Genomic DNA, 14,819 nt, shown 5'->3' with positions numbered 1-14,819 from the left:
GGACTGGTCTTAACTCCGAAAGGAAAGCAGCTGTGTAAGAAACTATGAATTAGGGTATTGTTTATTAAAATTTATGTTAAGCTCAATGTAAAGGTTAAGCGACAAAAGAAAGGAAAGTACTTATGCGAACAGCTGCAGGACATCACTCATGTGAGATAAGATAACTGCAATTGCCTTCACATACCAGACACCATTTGTGTAAACAGGAGAGATACTGCTCAAGGATGACTACAAGATGTTCTAAGGGACTGGCGAAGATAAGAAAAACAACTCTATCTAAGTAAGGGATCAATTATAAAACAAAGAAGGAAAACTTCTTACTCAGCAAGCACCGAAAGACAGAAAAAGACCCCTCACAGTAACTGAAGCATGCGCAGAGCAGTTCTCCTACTTTACGGCCACGGATGTAAAATGTATAAAAAGGGACTGTTTAAACTAATCAGTACGGCAGTTGGCGGAGCGCAGACTCCCCTGTCGTCCAGCGCTGTCTTTGCTCTTATTCTACTTGCTACAATTAATAAAATTATAATTAGCTTATGATCCATTGTGGTCTCAATTTATGACAAGCTGCAAAGGTGGTAAAGTACTGGCTGATACGCTACCCTGGGTCCTACGTATCACAGTAGGTTCAGTCTGCGTACCTGCTTTCTTGTAGCTCCCAGAGGCAGTAGCATAACATGTTCCGGCAGCCTGTATTTTTTCAATGTGAGCTGAGCAGGCCAATTGTACATGATTGGTGATAGCTCTCACAGGAAAGCAGTTGCAAAAGTGGCAGAGTTCTGACTGATAGGCAACATGGGGACATATGTACCAGTGTAGGTGGGGTCTGCGTACCTCCTTTCTTGTAGCTCCCAGATGCAGTGGCGTAACTTCTACCTACCGTCTGTATTTTCAGAGGGAGATGATCAGGCCAAGTGTGCAAAATGTGATATAGCTCCCAAAGGAAAGCATTTGCAGAAGTGGAACAGTGCTGACTGATAGACTATAGTGACCTACATACCACTGTAGGTGGGATCTGCTTTCCTGCTTTCTTGTAGCTCCCACATGCAGTGGCATAAGTTACCGGCAGGCTGTACTTTTTCAAAGGGAACTGAGCAGGCAAAGTGAGTGGGATTGGAGATAGCTCCCACAGGACAAAAGTTGTAAAAGCGGCACAGCGCTGACTGATAGGCTACATGGGGATCTACCTACCACTGTAGGTGGGGACTGCGTACCTGCTTTCCTTTAGCTCCCAGACGCTGTGATGTAACTTCTACAGGCAGTCTGTATTTAAAATGGGAGCTGAGCAGGTCAAGCAGACTGGATTGGAAATAGCTCCCACACAAAAAACAGCTGCAAAGCTGACACAGTGCTGGTTGATAGGGTTCATGGGGACCTACGTACCACTGAAAGTGGGGTCTGCGTACCTGCTTTCTTGTAGCTCCCAGACGCAGTGATGTAACTTCTACCAGTAGGATTTATTTTTAAAGGGATCTGAGCAGGCCAAATGCGCGGAATTGGGGATAGCTCCCACAGGAAATCAACTGCAAAAGAGACACAGTGAGGGCTGATAGGATACACAAGGAGCTACATACCACTGTAGGTGGGGTCAGTGGACCTGTTTTCCTCTAGCACCCAGACACAGTGGTGGAATTTCTACCAGCAGCCTTTATCTTCAATGGGAGCAGAACATGTCAAGGACGCGATATTGGAGATAGTTCCCACAGGAAAGCAGTTATAGAAGTTGCACAGTGCTGACTGATAGGGTACATGGAGACCTACGTACCACTGTAGGTGGACTCTGCGTACCTGCTTTCTTGTAGCTCCTAGATGCAGAGGTGTAACTTCTACCAGCAGCCTTTTTTTTAAATGGGAGCTTAGCAGCCAAAGTGCGCGGGATTGGAGATAGTTCCCACAGGAAAGTAGCTGCAAAGGTGACACAGTGCTGGCTGATAGGTTACATGGAGAACTATGTAGTACTGTAGGTGGTGTCTGCGTACCTTCTTTCTTGTAATTCTCAGATGCAGAGAAGTAAAGTCACTCAGAGCCCCATAATGGGCACCATTTGCAGCGAAGTTTTCGGCTCTTGGCCTAAAAAAAACAGCTTGAGGCCTAAAAAAGACAGTTCGAAGCCTAAAAAAACAGCTGGAAGCCTAAAAAAAACAGCTCGAAGCCTAAAAATCAGCTCTAAGTTTACTTTATGAGACTCTCAGACTAGGGTCCGATTCTCAACTGGATGAGAAGAAATCCAGTCCTACTCAAAGTGAATGATAGGAGAAATGTTCACTTTATTGAAAGGAGGCTCTAACTTATATACACTGCAGGCTTCAAGCGAGCTCAGCAACAGCAGCTAATAAATTACATTTTCATGTTCATCCTACTTGCAGTTTCTGCAATAAGCAAGCTCCCTGATATTTTCACATCTTGTTTTTCCTCGAAGTTGTTTACCACCTTTAGCCAAGAACAGTCCAACCTTCAGGGAATAGAAAGCAGCCTGCTGTCTACATGACAGCAACTGCTTTAACCATGGCTCTGACACTGGTCTTGATTGTGCACTACATCCATATAACTAGAGCCCAGGCTGCCTTGCCCCAACGGGCCTAGCATTATACCCCGGGATCCATGTCCATGCCCCCTCATTTTTTCTCTACAAAACATGACACAGTGCTGGCTGACAGGGTCCACGGGGACCTATGTATCAATATAGATGGAGTCTGCATATCTGCTTTCTTGTAGCTCCCAGACATAGTGATGTAACATCCACCTGCAGCCTGTATTTCAAATAAAAGATGACAAGGCCAAATGCGTGGGTTAGAAGATAGCTCCCACAAGAAAAGCAGCTTGAAAGGTTGCTTTGTGCTCGCTGGTAGGCTACACAGGGATCTACGTACAATTGTAGGTGTGGTCTGCGTACCTGTATTCCTGTAGCTCCCAGAGGCAGTGGCGTAACTTCCACCGGTAGCCTGTATTTTCAATGGACGCAGACAAGGCTAAATGCGCGGGATTGGAGATATCTCCTACAGGAAACCGGCGGAAAAGCTGGCACAGTGCTGGCTGATAGGCTACATGGGGACCTTCGTACTACTGTCAGTGGGGTTGGCGTACCTGCCTTGTTGTAGCTCCTACACGCAGTGGCATAACTTATAACAGAGCCCTGTACTCTTTCAATGGGAAATTGGCTGGCCAAGGGTGGGGGATTGGAGATAGCTTATAAAGGAAAGGAACTGCAAAGGTCACACAGTGCTAGCTGATAGGCTACATGGGGATTGACGAACCACTGTAGGCGAGGTCTGCATCTGGGAGTGTGGTAGTTTGAGTCTGACTGGATGCCAGGTGCCCACCACACCGCTTTATCCCCCACCTCCTAAGCAAGCCAGGGAAAAGAGGAAAATAAGATGAGAGTCTTGTGCGTTGAGATAAAAGCAGTTTAATAAATAAGCAGCAAAGTCGCGCCCGCGGGAAGCAAAGCAAAAGCAGATAAAGCTGTTACTCTCTACTTCCCATCAGCAGCGATGTCCGGTCACCTCCCGAGAAGCAGGGCTTCAGGACGCGTAGCGGTTGCTTTTGGAAGGCCAGAAATGAATCTCGCCTCCCCTTCCTGCTCCTCTCCCCCAGTTTATATTACTGAGCTGACGTCATATGGTATGGAATATCTCCTTGGTCAGCCTGGGTTAGCTGTCCTGGCCATAGTCCCTCCCAAGATCATGCCCACCCACAGCTATTGGTGAAGATGGGGGAAGGAATACTGGAGGAACAGCCCCGATGCTGTGCGAGCAGTAGTCATAATATTGATATCAACAGTAAGCACAGCACTGCAGGATTTGCTGTGGAAAATCACTACCATCCCAGACCCACTATAGTCTCCACCCCTTATTCCATACCATTTATGTCATGCTTCGACAAACCATCTTAACAACCCATATACATTCTTATATACTCTCATTAACCAGTACCCACACTCTTCAACAGACAAACATCATTCTTGTATTCCCTCTTGCATCTTGCATCAAACAAGTATTTAGTAATCCGTTATATCTTGTGGGTGATAGGGGATGTGGTATATCCACTCAATGTCATGTTTCTTTGCCCAGGAGTTTATGAGATTGTTTTGAAAATGAGTTCCATTATCTGATTCAATTTTTATGGAGTACTGTGTCGCCACAAAACTTGTCTTTCAAGACCCAAGACAGTATTTCGGGCAGTGACATGGTTTACAGGCTATGTTTCCAACCAACCGGTAGTTGCTTCCACCATGGTGAGTATATAACGCTTGCCTTGATGTGTTCGTGGTAGCGGTCAAACATAGTCAATTTGCCAGGCCTCACCATATTGAAAACACAGCCATCGGCCTCTATTCCAGGGAGACTTGATTCGTGTGGCTCGCTTGATTGCGGCACACGTTTCACATTCGTAGGTGACCTGTGTAATGGCTTCCATGGTCAAGTCCACCCCTCGATCACGAGCCCATCCTATATGTTGCATTTCTTCCCAGATGTCCTGATGTTTCATGGACCCATCGAGTTATAAATAGCTAACCTTTACGCTCCCAGTCTAGGTCTACCTGAGCTACTTCAATTTTGACAGCTTTATCTACCTGTTGGTTGTTCCATTGTTCTTCATTGGCACGGCTTTTTGGCACGTGAGCATCTCCATGACGTACTTTAAGAGTCATGTTTTCCACCCGAGCAGCAATGTCTTGCCATAATGCAGCAGCCCAGATGGGTTTACCCTTGCGCTGCCAGTTGGTCTTCTTCCATTGCTGTAGTCATCCCCATAGAGCATTAGTCACCATCCAGGAGTCAGTATAAAGATAGAGTACTGGCCACTTCTCTCGTTCTGCAATCTTTAGAGCTAGTTGGATAGCCTTCACTTCAGCAAACTGACTTGACTCACCTTCTCCTTCAGTGGCCTCAACAGCTCGTCGTGTGGGACTCCACACAGCAGCTTTCCACTTACGATGATTTCCTACCACGCGGCAGGATCCATCAGTAAACAAAGCATAATGCCTCTCATCTTCTGATAGTTCATTATATGGTGGTGTCTCTTGGGCACGAGCTACTTCCTCAGGCAATGCTCCAAAATCTCTGCCTTCTGGCCAATCCATGATTTCTTCCAGGATTCCTGGGCGATTAGATTTCCCCATCCGAGATCGTTGTGTAATCAACGCCATCCACTTACTCCAGGTAGCGCTGGTTGCATGATGTATAGAAGGGGTTTTCCCTTTGAACATCCAGTGTAACACAGGCAGATGTGGTGCCAAGAGGAGATGAGCTTCTGTGCCAATGACTTCTGAAGCAGCTCGAAGTCCCTCATATGCTGCTAGTATTTCTTTTTCAGTTGGGGTGTAGTGGGCTTCCAATCCTCAATATCCTCGACTCCAAAACCCTAATGGTCGACCTCGGGTTTCTCCAGATGTTTTCTGCCAGAGGCTCCAGGTGAGACCATGCTCTCCAGCAGCAGTGTAGAGGATATTCTGCACATCTGGTCCTGTATGGATGGGCCCAAGGGCGACTGAACGAGCTATTTCCTGTTTAATTTCTTGAAAAGCTTGTTGTTACTCAAGGCCCCACTCAAAACAGTTCTTTCTGGTTACTCTAAAGAGAGGGCTCACAAGCTGACTATAACCTGGGATATGCATCCTCCAGAATCCCACAAGGCCCAGGAAAGCTTGTGTTTCTTTCTTATTAGTCAGTTGAGACATAGTCGCTATTTTATTCACAACATCCATAGGCACATGCCGACGCCCATCTTGCCATTTTATGCCCAAAAACTGTGCAGGTCCCTTTACTTTGTTTCTTTTTACAGCAAAACCAGCTTTTAGGAGAATCTGTATTATTCTTTTCCCTTTCTCAAACACTTCTTCTTCCTTGTTGGCCCATACAATTATGTCATCAACGTACTGTAAATGTTCAGGGGCATCACCCATTTCCAGCACAGTTTGGATTAGACCATGACAAATAGTAGGACTATGTTTCCACCCCTGGGGCAATCGATTCCAGGTATATTGGACACCTCTCCATGTGAAGGCAAATTGTGGCCTGCACTCTGCTGCCAATGGAATTGAGAAAAATGCATTAGCGATGTCAGTCGTAGCATAGCACTTGGCTACTTTTGACTCCAGTTCATACTGGAGCTCTAACATGTCTGGTACAGCAGCACTCAGTGGTGGTGTCACTCCGTTCAGGCCACGATAGTCTACTGTTAACCTCCACCCTCCATCAGATTTTTTCACAGGCCATATGGGACTATTAAATGGGGAATGAGTTTTGCTAATTACTCCTTGAGTCTCCAGTTGATGAATCAACTCACGGATGGGAGTCAGGGAATCTCGGTTAGTGCGATATTGCCTCCGGTGCACCGTCCTGGTAGCAATTGGTACCTGTTGCTCTTGAACTTGCAGCAATCCCACAACAAAAGGGTCTTCTGACAGGCCAGGTAAATTAGAGAGTTGTTTGATTTTCTCTGTATCTACAGTGGCTATACCAAAAGCCCATCGATATCCCTTGGGGTCTTTGAAGTACCCTCTCCTGAGGTAATCTATGCCAAGAATACAAGGGGCCTCTGGACCAGTCACAATGGGGTGTTTTTTTCATTTGTCCCCTGTTAAGCTCACTTCAGCCTCTAATACAGATAATTCTTCACATCCCCCTGTCACTCCAGAGATCCAGACAGAATCTGTGCCTCTATACCTTGATGACATCAATGTACACTGTGCCCCTGTGTCTACTAAGGCTTTATACCTTTGTGGGTTTGATGTGCCAGGCCATCGAACCCACACAGTCCAGTAGATTCGGTCATCCCTTTCCTCCTCCTGGCTGGAGGCAGGGACCCTCCATTTCTGTTCTTCATCAGAGTATTTGCTATCTGATCCTTGCAATTTTAGACCTGAAGTCTCCTCATTGGCATCGAAGGTAGTAGTTCTATGTCTTGGAGATTGTTGATTGTCCTCTTTTGTTTTGGCAGCTACTATGCTGACAGCCCTCTTCGGTGGTCCTTTTCTAACAGCTGTCTTCCCCCTTAGTTCATGTACACGCGCTTCCAGCTTAAAAGTGGGTTCACCATCCCACTTCCTCATATCCTCTCCTTGGCCAAGCAAAAAGAGCCAAAGTTCATTTCGTGGTGTACTCCTGCGTCTGGGACTTCCTTTTCCCCTGGTCGGGACAGTGGATGACCGAATTCTTGAGGCAGTTCTGACAGTCAGACCATCATCCCACACTGGTGAGGAGGTGCAGAGGCTCTCTTCATAGTTCTATAACCAAGAAGATACCCTCTCCACTGTTGGTATATCCATGTCTGGATGATACACCATTGCCAAGATATTAGAATATGTAGCTGGGGCACTCTGAATCACTTTTCTCAACATGGCCCGTGTACACTGGACATCGTCTGGATCTGTGGAGGCCTCAGCATTATCTAGATCACCATAGATGACTTCCAACACAGCTAATTCCCTTAGATATTGGATCCCTTCATCAGCTCTAGTCCACTTTCCTCGGGCATTTACAAGGTCTTCCTTGAATGAGTATCTTGCCCGTACACTTGAGAGGAGCTGTTTCCAGAGACTACAAATTGAGGTCTTCTTTCCAATGCCTCTATCAATTCCCCGGTCCCTAGCAAGAGATCCTAACTGTTGGGCTTCTCTGTCTTCCAATTGCTGACTGTCAGCCCCGTTATCCCAACATCGGAGCAGCCAGACACCAATCCGCTCACCGGGCTGGCGACTGTAATCTTTTCGCATATCTCTAAGTTCTGTTGAGGTGAGGGACCGAGTAGTTTCCATTTCCTTTTCGATTTCTTTCACTCCTTCTCCTGATCTCCTTACCGAAGGACCAGTTTCTTCTTCTAGCCTTTCCTCTTCCTCCTCTTCCGCCCTTACTAATCGATGATATGGACTTGACCTCCTTATCCACTGCTTCTTTTTCACTACTGGGGCAACCACTGTGGTTGTTGTTTGATTCCCTGACTCAACCATGGTAGTCTCAGGTATAGTTTGAATTTCCACCTCGGCCATAGTTCTCTGAGAGGACTGGACTACAACTGACTCAACCATGTTGCTCTCAGGTACCGTTTGAGTTTACACTTCAATCATAGTTCTCTGAGAGGACTGGAATGCAGCTCGGTAGGCAGAGGCTAGGCCCCAATATAGTGCCTGAACCCGATGGGCCTCATTAGGGTAGACAAGACACCCTTCTATCAGGTGGCGTGCCAGTAAAGTAGGGTTTTTTATCTGTTCAACTGTAAAATCCCAGGTTACAGGAGGTGATAATCGTCCTAGGAATTTGCCCAAATTCATCCGCACACCCTGCCACCCAGGGACTGGCCGCCTCAGGGGGCATTTTAACATGTTTCCATCGCAAATTTGTGCTCTCTGATACCCAGATGAGTCCAGATTCCACAAAATATATAATATACCAACCATGTTAATTAGTAATATTAAAACTCTCGTATAAGGGTGACTAAGGACCTGGGAAGTCTGTATAACAAAATTGTCTAGATCAGTCCGAGCTGAGGGGAAAGAGGTGCTTTGCCCCATGGCCTCCACAAGATAGCTCCCACAGCACACTAAATTCATCAGTAACAGAATGAGACATGCTATTATTATTTGGGTCATCATGTTCCCAGGCCCTTTCATCCTTTTCACAAAATTATATAGCCAGCTTAGCAAAGCTATTAAGGTTAAAGCACAGCACAGAGTCAATGTTAGTAGCATCGTGTTCCCAAACATTAGAAAGTGTAAGATAAGTTGCATAACAGCAAGGCACCGTGACCAGCACAGGAACTTTGCACTCATTGGCTTACTGTAATTGCAATGCAGTTAATGTAAAACTGCTATTATCGTGCCCCACGTTGAGCGCCAAAAGGGCTGTGGTAGTTTGATCCTGGCTGGATGCCAGGTGCCCACCACACCGCTTTATCCCCCACCTCCTCAGCAAGCCAGGGAAGGGGAGAAAATAAGATAGGAGTCTCGTGGGTTGAGATAAAAGCAGTTTAATAAAGAAGCAGCAAAGTCGCGCGCGCGGGAAGCAAAACAGAAGCAGATAAAGCTGTTCCTCTCTACTTCCCATCAGCAGCGATGTCCGGTCACCTCCCGAGAAGCAGGGCTTCAGTACGCGTAGCGGTTGCTTTTGGAAGGCCAGAAATGAATCTCGCCTCCCCTTCCTGCTCCTCTCCCCCAGTTTATATTACTGAGTTGACGTCATATGGTATGGAATATCTACTTGGTCAGCCTGGGTCAGCTGTCCTGGCCATAGTCACTCCCAAGATCGTGCCCACCCACAGCTATTGGTGAAGGTGGGGGAAGGAATGCTGGAGGGACAGCCCTGATGCTGTGCAAGCGGTAGTCATAATATTGATATCAACAGTAAGCACAGCACTGCAGAGCTGCTGTGGAAAATCACTACCATCCCAGACCCACTACAGGGAGCTACAAGAAAGCAGGTATTCAGACCACACCTACATTTGTACTTTGGTCCCCGTGTAGCGTATCAGCCTTCACTGTGCCAGCTTTGTAACTGCTTTCCGGTGGGAAGTATCTCCAATCCCTCGCACTTGGCCTGCTAAGCTCATATTGAAAAAATACAGGCTGCCACAACATGTTACTCCACTGTGTCTAGGAGCTACAAGAAAGCAGATATGCAGACCCCAATTACAGTAATACGTACGTCCCCTGTGTAGCCTATAAGATAGCACTGTGCTACCTTTGCAGCTTCTTTCCTGTGGGAGCTATCTCCAATTCCGTGCACATGGCCTGCTCAGCTCCCATTTGAAATACAGGCTATCGTTAGAAGTTACGCTACTGCTTCTGGGAGGTACTAGAAAGCAGGTACGCAGACCCCATCTACATTGGTACATAGGTTCCTTTTTAGTCAAACAGCCAGCACTGTGTTACATTTGCAGTTGCTTTTATGTAGGATCTATCTCCATTCCCATGCACTTGCCCTGCTCATATCCTATTTGAAATACAGGCTATGGGGACACGTTACGCCACTGCGTCTTGGAGCTACCAGAAAGCAGATATGATGATCCCACCTACAGTGGTACTTAGATCCCCTTGTAGCCTATAAGCCAGCACTGTCCCAACTTTGCAACTGCTTTCCTGTGGGAGCTATCTCCAGTCCCACAGACTTAGCCTGATCAGCTTACATTGAAAATACAAACTGTCAGTAGAAGTTAGGCCACTGCGTCTGGGAGCTACAAGAATACACGTACGCAGATCCCACCTTCAGTGGTACATAGATCCCCTTGTAGTCTGTCTCCCAGCAACATGTCATCTTTGCAGCTGCTGTCCTTTGGGAGCTATCTCCAATCCCGCATCATTGGCCGGCTCAGCCTGAAATACAGGCCTGCCGGTAGAAGTTATGCCACTGCCTATGAGAGCTACAAGAAAGCAGGTACTCAGACCGCACTGACATTGATACGTAGGTTCTCGTGTAGCTAGCACGTTATCACCTTTTCAGCTGCTTTCCTGTGGGAGCTATCTCCTATCCACCAGCACAGCAGGCAGTACTTTGCCACTGTGGTGGTTTGACTGTGGCTGGATGCCAGGTGCCCACCACATCTCTGTATCCCCAATGTCCCTAGAAAAACAGGGAAAGGGTTACTGATCGGGATCTATTACTTTAGCTATAAGACCCCGGTGAATGTATTTGTTAGTTACCTTAGCTGTTACCTTTGCCACGAGAATGTGGTAAGTGTATACCTTAGGTTACCTTGGCTGTTACCTTAGCTGTTACTAAAACAAAGGGACTGATTTATTTTTTTGACCAATTATTGTGATTTTGGAAATTATGTTTTTATTGGGAACCAATCAAGGTGAAGGACTAAATTGATAGATGGACATTTTATGAATGTTTGTTTTGACAAATGCCATTCTTTTGTTTGAGTCGTATAAAAACCCTGAAAATGGTAACTAACAACGAAGCACTTATGGAGGAGCTATTACCCTTGTTTTCTCAGGGCTGCATAATAAAGAAGTGCCTGCTTATCTGCATTCGTGTGTAGATAAGTTTTTTGCGATTTGGGATTTGTCAACATAATCTTTTCGCGTATCTCGAAGTTCTTATGAGGTGAGGGACTGAGTAGTTTCCATTTCCTTTTCAATTTCTTTCACTCCTTCTCCTGATCTCCTTACTGAAGGACCAGCTTCTTCTTCTAACCTTTCCTCTTCCTCCTCTTCTGCCCTTACTAATCAATTAAATGGACTTGACCTCCTTTTCCACTGTTTCTTTTTCACTACCGGGGCAACCACTGTGGTTGTTGTTTGATTCCCTGACTCTGTCATGGTGGTCTCAGATACAGTTTGAATTTCCACCTCGGCCATAGTTTTCTGAGAGGACTGGACTGCGACTGACAACCATGGTGGTCTCAGATACAATTTGAGTTTCCACTTCAACCATATTTCTCTGAGAGGACTAGAGTGTGGCTCGGTAGGCAGAGGTTAGTCCCAGTATAGTGCCTGAACCTGATGGGCCTCATTGGGGTAGAAAAGACACCCTTCTATCAGGTGGCGTGCCAGTAAAGCAGGGTTTTATATTTGTTCAACTGTAAAATCCCAGGTTACAGGAGGTGATAACCATCCTAGGAATTTGCCCAAATTCATCCACACACCCTACCACCCAGGGACTGGCCACGTCAGGGGGCATTTTAACATGTTTCCATCCCAAATTTGTCCTCTCTGATACCAAGATGAGTCCAGATTCCACAAAATATGTAATATAGCACCCATATTAATTAGTAATATTAAAACTCTCATATAAGGGTGACTAAGGACCTGGGAAGTCTGTAGCCTATCAGTCAGCACTGTGCCAACTATACAGCTGCTTTCCTGTGGGAGCTATCTCTTATCCTGCGCACTTTGCCTGCTTGGCTCCCTTTGAAAATACAGGCTACCAGTAGAAGTTACGCTACTGCGTCTGGGGGCTACTAGAAAGCAGGTACGCAGACCCCATCTACATTGGTATCTAGGTCCTTGTGTAGCCTAACAGCCAGCACTGGGCCACCTTTGCAACTGCTTTCCTGTGGGAGCTATTTCCAACCTAGCCCATTTGGCCTGCTCATTTCCCATTGAAAATACAGGCTGTTGGTATAAATTACGCCACTTCCTCTGAGAGCTACAAGAAAGCAGGTACGGAGACCTTCCCTACAGTTGGTCCCCTTGTAGCCTGTATAGCAAAAACAGTGCCACCTTTTCAGCTGCTTTTCAATGGGATCTATCTCCAATACCGCATCATTGACCTGCTCAGCTCCCATTGAAAATAGAGGCTGCCGGTAGAAGTTAGGCCACTGCATCTGGGATCTACAAAAAGCAGGTATGCAGACCTCACCTACAGAGGTACGTTGGTCCCCGTGTAGTCTATCAGCCACCACTGTGACACCTTTGCAGCTGCTTTCCTGTGGGAGCTATCTCCAATACCTCCCACTTTATCTGCTCAGCAATTGAGAAGTTTTCGCAGCTCTTTGCCTAGGGTCCGATCCTCAACTGGGTGGTAAAAAATCCAGTCCTACTCAATGTGAGTGATAGCAGAAATCTTCCCAACAAATCGCGTCTGAACAGGGACCTCACTGGGTGTTTTTGGGTAAATAGCCTTCCTGCGGGGAGCTGAGACTTGAAAATCTGGAGGCAGGGGCGATCGTTGGAGATGGAAGCCTAACCCTTCCCAAGTGGAGGTTGCTGTACCCAGAAGATTGACTACAGATCGTGGTGGGATGTGGAGCGCGGTGAGACGCTGAATCGGCCGACAATATGGATAAAGAAGTAGCACTCTCACTTTTACGTCGCTTTTTAAAAAAGCCAGGAATGGACTTTAAGTTGACCGATTTATATGGTATACTTGCATATGGTAATTGTAAAGGCTTTTTTAAAGACTCTGAGAAATATTTTGATGAGGAGGAGTGGAGAACATATGGGACTTGTCTTTGGGACTTGGTTATAGATGAAGAGAAAACTGCTCAGAAACTGATAAAACCTTGGAGAGAGGTCATTAACTGTCTGAAGAAATAAAAGATGGAAAAGGATTTGGCCGCTGCTGTAACTCAGCGGCTTGATATGCCTGAGACTGTAGCCGAGGCAACAGCTGGACTACTTGGTATTGGAACTAATTATGTCTCACCTCCCTTTTCTGGTGAGTGGCGAGAAATTGGAAACCTTCTCGCGGAAGCCACTATTAGTGGTGATAAGGACAATAGTAAGATCAGTAAAGATCTAAGTCTCCTTTGGAGAGACGTGATAAATACTTTAAAAGAAATGCAAGCAGAACAGTGTGTGGCCATGCCTGCAGCCCAGGCGTGGACCGTTGTGCCGAGGCCGAAGGAGACAGATAGGGGAACGGACAAGCTCCTGCAGGAAGTATTAAAGAAATTGGAGCGACAAGAGATCATTGCCACTGAAAGGCAGCCCGGTGCACAGCCCATCACCAAACGAGGCATGCTGGGAGGGAAAAAAAAAAAAAAGTGTTTTCCTCTACACAATAGTTTTTACAAAGTCAGAGAGGCGAAGGGGCTTCGGAGCAGAGCCCCTGTGGGAAGGCTGCTTCCCATTCGAGCCCAGCCCGCCGAGTTACCCTTGGGACGAATTGCAGAGGAAGCAGACGTGGAATGCCAAGCGGACAGAGTCAGGTGGGGCTGCAGCCCAGGATGATCAGAGGAGAGTGGGGGAGCGCGACCCCGTGTTAGACTGGGCACCATCGGGCACGCGAGGGGAGACAAAACACAGGAGAGAGTAATATCGACTGCGCCGCTGGTGCTGGGGATGGCACGGAGTGAGACAGACCCCTCCCTCCCCCCCACACCCCCCGCTTCCACGCAGTCGCTTCACACGCCCAGTCAGTGTCTCCAGAGCGCCCCTCCCCAACACCACGTGCCGACATCACTGGCCCCAGTCCTCACGGACTGCTGGGCTCATCCTTTCCATCCTCAATCCTTTGCCTCAAAGAGTGTAAAAACTGTTGGTCGTGATGTTATGCATTTTGCTGTAAATGTGATGAATAGTGGTTTTCTTACAGTGGAAACTATCTAAGGTGTTTTAGGTGTCAGGAATGAAACTTGGAAGAACAGAACATTTTGACATCGAGAAGTAAGTGACAAAGAAAAAAGGTGAAAAAGGTTTATAAAAAGTGGTTTGTGTTTTGGACTCATTGGTGAAGGACTGTTTTTTTTTTTGATCGGGAGTAAAAAAAAGTAAAAAAACTGATTTTGTCACACTGTTGATGCTTCAAATGATTGTGGTAAATGGTTTTAGGCAATTTCAACAACCCAAGAAAAACATGTGAGTTACACTGGCCAAAGCAATCAATCAGTCTACAATATGTTTATCAATGGCCACTCTAGTTAAAACTTTTTTTACCTGTTTGGTAGGAGTTCCATCAGATGTGGCACAATGGCCTGTACCAAATGCATTAAAAACAAATCCCTTAGTTAAGGATAATGGCAATGTTGACAACTGGGATTTAATATTTTCATGGTTGCCAACAATGACAACAGAGCCACAGGAGTTAGAATTATTGAGATCTATAAAGATGGATTTTTGTGTCATGTTTAATTTTACCAGCAATACCAAAACATTTGGGACAGAATGTGGATCCCATCCTGGGCATGTATAAGAACACAACATCTTGGTGCAATTATACTTCACCAAAAAGATCCAGGTCTATTATCTTGTGCCTATACAGTTACCAAAGGGAATTTTTATGATTTGTGGGGACCAGACATGGCCTGAAATAGCCTCGAGATTACAAAGGGGACCATGCAGTTTGGGACAACTGATGATCTTAATGCCTAATCACACACTGATTTGGAAACATCCTTGTCCAAAACAATTTGTGCGTGCATTTACTAGCGAATGT

Source organism: Colius striatus, chromosome W, assembly GCF_028858725.1.
Source record: "Colius striatus isolate bColStr4 chromosome W, bColStr4.1.hap1, whole genome shotgun sequence".
Lineage (NCBI taxonomy): Eukaryota > Metazoa > Chordata > Aves > Coliiformes > Coliidae > Colius > Colius striatus.
This window is presented reverse-complemented; position numbering follows the sequence as displayed.